This window comes from Humulus lupulus, chromosome 1, assembly GCF_963169125.1.
Source record: "Humulus lupulus chromosome 1, drHumLupu1.1, whole genome shotgun sequence".
In the NCBI taxonomy this organism is placed as follows: domain Eukaryota; kingdom Viridiplantae; phylum Streptophyta; class Magnoliopsida; order Rosales; family Cannabaceae; genus Humulus; species Humulus lupulus.
The window spans coordinates 88,009,338-88,016,622 of record NC_084793.1 but is presented as its reverse complement, the minus strand read 5'-3'; the positions used below and the strand labels follow the sequence as shown (position 1 = coordinate 88,016,622).

The 7,285-nt window shown below is 39.7% G+C and overlaps 1 non-coding gene across 1 annotated transcript; it reads right to left on the bottom strand.

Moving 5' to 3' along the window:
• Nucleotides 1-539: 539 nt before the first annotated feature.
• Nucleotides 540-646, bottom strand: LOC133813686 (small nucleolar RNA R71). Its single transcript, XR_009884691.1, has one exon. It is a non-coding gene; the product is annotated as a small nucleolar RNA R71 (small nucleolar RNA).
• Between the last annotated feature and the right edge of the window lie 6,639 nt (nt 647-7,285).

The window sequence follows — 7,285 nt, the reverse complement described above, 5'->3', positions numbered from 1 at the left end:
GATTATATTTGTTCCCCTATTTGTGAAAATTGTATGTATCATTGGGAACATAACTCTAAAAATCGTTTGGTAAAAAGACGTTTATCTTTGTTTGAAATTGAAAGTGTTAGTAAAAATTAAGCATCATGGAACCAATTGCTAATGATAATGGAAATCCTACTGGTGGAAATTTTGTGCAAGAAAAAACTTTACTTGAATACTTTTCACCTATTTTATCAAATGTTCCTTCATGTATTGTTTTTCCTGCCACTAACGCTACCAATTTCGAGCTTAAACCAACAATCATTCAATTATTGCCATCTTTTTATGGGTTAGATAGAGAAGATCCTTACATGCATGTCAAACATTTCTTAAAAATTTGCTTAACATTTAGATTTCAAAATTTTTCTAATGAGTCAGTCAAACTAAGATTATTCACTTTTTCATTAAAAGACAAATCTAAAGGTTGGTTAAATTCCCTTCCCATGAGGTCTATAACCACGTGGGATCAACTATTTAATAAATTCTTGTAGAAATCTTTTCCTATGTCAAAAACTGATAGTCTAAGGAGAGAAATCTCTGAGCTTTTTCACAATGATAATGAAGAGTTTTATGAATGTTGGGAAAGATTTACAAATTTATTATTAAAATGTCCTCATCATAGTTTTGAAAATTGAGACTTGTAAAATATTTTTATGATGGTTTGACTTCCTCTAATCGTCAAATGATTCAATCTATGCATACTGGAAAATTTTTACAATTTCATGGGCAAGAGACCTGGGACGCCCTTGAAGATTTATCTATCAATTCACAACAATGGAATTATTTTGATCCTAGGTCTAGTTCAACTAATTCACCAAAAATAGGAGGAAGGTATGAAGTAAAAGATGAATTAGACTTAAGAACATCCTTAGACAAATTAGCGAGAAAATTAGAAGCTTTAGCCATAAACCAAACTATGAATTCTCCAATGCAATCCAGAAAAGATGTTTGTTCTATATGCTCTAGTCCTTGTCATAATGCTCAATCATGTCCTTCCTAAAGAGGAATTTTCTGAGGAGGTCAATGCTCTTCATTCTTATGGGAAACCAAATGATAGCCCATTTTCATCCACTTATAATCCAAATTGGAGAAACAATCCAAACTTTTCATGGAGACAAAACCAGCCTCCAATGAACCAAGGGCACCAATAAAACACGCAAAACCAAACTCATGCCCCACAAAATCAACAATATCCTCAATAAATGAAACTTTCCTTAGAATATACTTTACAACAATTTATGCAATCCACTCAGCAAATCCTACAAAACCAGTCTCAATCAATTACCAAACTCGAGACACAAGTAGGACAATTCGCTACTGCTTTAGCTGATAGAGAAAAAGGAACATTTCCCAGTCAACCTATCCCAAATCCAAAAGGCCAATATGAGATAGGAAAGTCTAGCCATAATGGAGAAACCAAATCAATTTCAACTCTTAGGTCCGAAAAGAACATTGGCAAACACGATTACATACCCGAGGTTGAAAAAGAAAAAGAAAAGCATCAACCTTCTAGTTCTAATGCCAATGACTCTTCAAAGGAGGATACTCCAACCTATCCTTTCATTCCCAAGGCCCCATTCCCGCAAACATTACTTCAAATTAAAAAATGCGGCCAATATAATGACATCTTAGAAGTTTTTAAGCAAGTTTGTATCAATATCCCTTTCTTAGATGCCATTAAACAAATTCTCGCCTACTCTAAATTTTTAAAGGATCTTTGTACTGTGAAAAGAAACACTAACATTCCAAGAAATGCATTTTTAACTGAACAAGTTAGTTCCATTATTCAATATAAGAGTCTTGTTAAATATAAAGACCCTAGATGTCCCACAATTTCATGCATTATTGGTGATCATTTTATCAACAAGTCTTTACTTGATTTAGGTGCTAGTGTGAATTTATTTCCTTATTCTGTTTATAAACAACTTGGTCTTGGTGAACTAAAACCTACTTCTATAACTCTTCAATTAGCCAATCGTTCTATGAAAATTCCTAGAGGCATTATATAAGATGTTTTGATAAAAGTTAATAAATTTTACTTTCCTGATGACCTCATTGTTCTTGGTACTCAACCTGTGGAAAATGTGCATGCTCAAATTCCTATCATTATAGGTAGAACATTCTTAGTTACATCTAATGCAATCATTAATTGTCGTAATGACATTTTGAAATTATCTTTCGGAAATATGACTGTTGAATTGAATGTATTTAATGTTGCTAAATATGTTGAGTATGAGGAAGTGCATGAAGTTAACATGATTGAGAATATTTTGAAGAGGATGGAAATGACTTGCTTGACTTTTGTGAAAAATATTTTGGTATGAGCTTACATGTTGATGATTCTTTGAATGATGTGAATTCTTTGTTAGAATCTATGGCTTTAAATGGTATCAAAACTAAACCTTTTTCACCCCTAGAGCATATTTAATCAATTTTTTAGTCTCCAAAGTTAGACCTAACACCTTTGCTAGAAAATTTAAAATATGCTTTTCTAGGAGAATTTGAAACCTTGTATTTTATCATAGCATCTGCCTTAGATAAAGAACAGGAGGATAAATTGTTAGATGTCCTTAGAAAACACAAAGAATCCATAGGTTGGACAATTGGATACATTAAAGGAATTAGCGCATCCATATATATGCATAGAATCCCTCTAGAAGAGAATGCTAAAACCTCTCGGGAATGTCAAAGAAGGTTAAATCAAAATATGAAAGAAGTAGTGAAAGAAGAGTCCATTAAACTATTAGATGGAAGTATCATTTACTATATTTCTGATAGCAAATGGGTTAGTCCAATTCAAGTTGTGCAAATGGGGTGGAGAGTGTGCATAGACTATAGAAAGATAAATAATGTTACTAGAAAAGACCACTTTCCTTTACCATTTTGTAATGCCCTGGAGAGCCAAGACCTTTACACTATGTATTTTAAATAGTGTTGGACTTGCTAATCAATTTGTTTGGATATAAATGTGTTACTAAGGATAATTGATGGATTAGGGTAAAAAGCTTTGATCATAGGAATAGTTGTTTTCATTAAAAAGTGTGAGTTTGTAAATGGGATCCCAAAAATAAGTGTTTACAAGGCATTTACAACTCTCAAAATAATTACAACTTAAGCCAGCCTAAGCGGAAAAATTAAGTTTGGCTCTAGTCCCTGTTGATCTCTCGGTCGTGGCGGTCGAGCAGGTGCTGATATACACGCCACCCCTAAAGCTCTCCAACTCACGGCTGGTCCAGCTTTCCCTTTCCCTTACTTGCACCACATAACACCCTATTATCCCCAAAATTTTGTTCGATGATGTGGCAATCGGATGGGACAAGTGGCAATGCATGGTCAATAAATGACACATTAATAGTCAATAAATGTGTTGACTAAAGAAGGGAAAATGTTGGGAGTTGACCTACGGAGTTGTGATATTACTGGTCAGGAAGTAAATTTAGTCGACTGGTGGTGTGCCATGCCCGACTAGTGGTGTGCCATGCCCGACCAGTGGTGTGATTTTCCATGCCTGACCGGTGGTGTGCCATGCCCGGCCAGTGGTGTTATTTTCCATGCCTGACCGGTGATGTGCCATGCCCGACTAGTGGTGTAATTTGCCATGCCCGACCATTGGTGTGCCATGCCCAACCGATAGTGTGCTTTGGCCGACAGGTAGTGTGCTTTGGCCGACCGGTGAGTTGTCTTGGCCAAGCAGTCACTTCGGGGATGGATTTGGTCGATTCGACAGATCAAAATCTCAGAAGTTACTGTCTAGTGACTCTTCAATAAAGCCTCAATAACAACTTCAACCTGAATCACTCGTAACTACCGTAGGAATCTCTCAAATATCCCAAAGTAGTAGCTATATTGTTGTAATTTAAATTTATTTATTATTTATTAATTAAAGTTGGTTGAAACAACCAAGGACCCCGTCAAAACGGGATGTTTCTCATGTACGATCCATGAGCCTATAAATAAATGACTCATGGAATCATTTGGGGGGATCTTATCTTTTTGAGACTTGGAAACTCTCTAATTTTGAGACTTTGGGACTGATTCTTGGGGCATTTTCTGATGGAGCTTAAAGAGAGAAAGCTTGTATTCTCTAGAGAGAGAAAGTCTGTATTTTTCTACTTACCCTTAAGAAATTCAGTTGGCTCAGGTTCATATGATCTTAAGTGTAGGATACATATATCACAACTCCAAGTGGATTAAGCTATTACCAACAAATTGGGACTGAACTACTATAAAATTACTTGTGTTATTTATTTTCTATTCAAGGTTTATTGTCATTTTTGCGTCTACTCGCAGTTGGCCAAAATTGTGGTCAACATTTTTGGTGCTTTCATTGAGAGCCTGAATAGAAGAAACACACTACTATCCTACCAACATGGCGCCCAGGATGCCCAGTACGTGAACTGCAAAAGAAATTGTTAGACCAGAAGGTCCTGCACTTGAGAACCCTGACATTGAGCCCAGGGTCTTTCTCGAGGAGACAACTCCAGATGTCGAACAACTCCAGGAGGCCATGGGGCTTTCCAGGAGGAGATGATGCAATTTAACACCCGGAGACATCAAAGGCGCAATATGGAGGCCAGAAGTGAAGAGATTAGACAACGATAGGAGGAAGTTGACCGGAGACATGGTGAAACAGAATTTGCTCTAGAAGTGGCTACCCAATTGGCCCAAGCCAATGCTCAAGCCACGGCACGAGTAGCTGTCCAGTGAGCACGAAAGAACAACGCTAGTCAGAAGTCCCCTACTAGAAGGACAGACTCTCTGGGACCTGACCGGAGTCAAAGAAATCAGACTGGTCGGGCAGATGATGGAGTTTGCTCTAGAACTGCATCAACACAAAGGGAGAACTCTAGAACCCCTTCCAGAGGTCACCGGTCGGAAACCTCCCAATCAGAGAGTTACTGGTCAGGTAGTAAGCACACTCCACCCAGAAACAACCAAACCAAAGTTCCTCAAGATAAAAAAACTCCTAGCTACAAAAATCCCGAGACGAAGGGGACAGCCGTTAGACCGACAGGTCAAAATAAAAAGAAAAGGAAGGCACTGACCAGCAAGGAGGAAAAGACTACCCGGGTCGTACCGAAAAGCTACCACTACATCCCGGCCAACATCGTAGTGGGAGAGAGCAGGTCCCGCGCAGTAAGCCCTCTGAAAATCTAAGAGCATGGTGTTTGACTGGGTAGGAGAACATGCTTCCCGGAAGGATCTAAGGGACGTTATCACCAACAAAAGGAAGACCGTCCCGGTCGAAGGGCAAGATTTGACCCGCCCTACCGATCAAGTAGAAATACTTTACGACAGTGCTCCAGATGGAAATGCCCGACCAGGTGGTCAAAACATTTGAGCCTCGTCGGTTGCACCAGCCATCCAAGCCTAGCTTGACGCACTAACGGCTGCAGTGAAAGGATTATCAAAACCACCTTCCGGGATTGATGCGGTAGACCACAGGAGTGGCAGTCCATTTTGTGGCCGGATCAAAGAAGCCCAGCCGCCGACAAAATATAAAGCACCAGTGCTGCCAGTATATACAAAAAAGGCGAATCCCATCAGACATGTTGGGAAATTTGAGGACCAGATGGAACTACTCGGGGTAAGTGACGATTATCGGTGTAGAGTTTTCCCGACTACATTGTCAGATACTGCCCAGGAGTGGTATACGATGTTTAAGCTGAATTCCATTACCTCTTGGGAAACATTCAGGAATGAGTTTTGTAGACAATTCAGCGCTGCCCAGACTCCACCAGTTTATACCAACCAATTGGCAGATATCAAACAAGGAAAAGATGAGTCTCTAAAGAATTATATACAATGATTCATGAGAGAAGGAAATAGAGCAACTGCTATAGGAGACGAGGGGGACATGGTTGCCATATCCTCTGGAATCACTTACCGGAGCCCTTTGTGGGATAGTATACATAGAAATCCAATTTCAACACTTCAACAATTTCTTGACTGAGCATTCTAAGACTGTGTAGGTATGGGACTACACAGTTAAAGAGGGCTTAAATGGATTGATGGGTACTACCTATATCAGGAAGGTGCATCTTCTTTTCGGTAGCCCATCACTTGAGAACTCCATGGTTAAGTGTGCTTGGCCTGGAGTAATCTAGGGATGGGTGACCTCCTGGGAAGTTTTCCCAGGAAGTGTGCGAGTGAGGACAAAGCACGCTGGAAAGACTTGTCTTGGTTTGTAGGGTCAGTCGTCATTCCAAAAAGCAGCCATAGTGACGTGGGGCGTCACATAATGGTATTAGAGCCTTGACCCAGCCGGAAGTGTGGCCGACGGGGACGTCGGGCCCATAAGGGGGGGTGATTGTGATAGTCAGAATCCTGTGATCCGTAAGGGGAAAGACCGGGTAAGCTGTGCAATCCCACACCGCCTGGGGAAGGTCAAGTGTGACCTCCTAAGAATGGTGGAAACAGTCAGAATGGTGGAAAGAAATGTGAGAATAACGGGTCTGAACGCTATGAAGAAAAGAAGGCTAAGTCGAGTTCAAATGAAAAGCCAACCAAGTATGAGCCTTAGTTCACTAATTACACCACTCTCTCGACCAGCTGGGCGGAAATATATCTTGCTAGTCATAAAGAGGTTCCCTACAAGAAACCTCCACCCATCAGGAAAGAGATGAGTAAGAGAGACATGAATAAGTTTTGTTGTTTCCATGGAGATTATGGTCATGACACGAATGAATGCAATCACCTCAAGGACGAGATAGAATTTCTTCTCCGGTCGGGAAAGTTGAAAAAGTACCAGGCAGAGACACCCCAAGGAGAAGGAGGCAGCAACAATTCCAGGTTCAAACGACAGAGATCTCCACCCATGCAACCTAGGCATGTGGACTTTACCTTAGACACTATATGTGGAGGTCCACACTTGGCTGGGGATAGTAACAAAGCAAGGGAGAGATATGCCCAGATACTTTGACATGAGCTGGAGTGCTAGGATCAGATTGGGTGAGCGGAGCCTAATCAGGAACCATTGGAATGGCGAGTATCTGATGATATATTATCACTAAATATCGCTTTCAGAGTGGTAGCTTAATTTCAAGTTGTTTAACTTGTTATTTAAGTTTGGTTTATGAGCTGGTTATTTGCTGACCAGTCATCTATTTTTGAACAATTTTTGTTGTTTAAGACTCGTTATTAGATATGTTTTGTCCTTTTTTTAATTTACGAGAAATAAAAGAGACTACGTACAACATGGTCGATTCTTGCTACAAATGTGCATGTGTGTTAATTATCCAAATAGTGTTCAACTGGTCGGTAA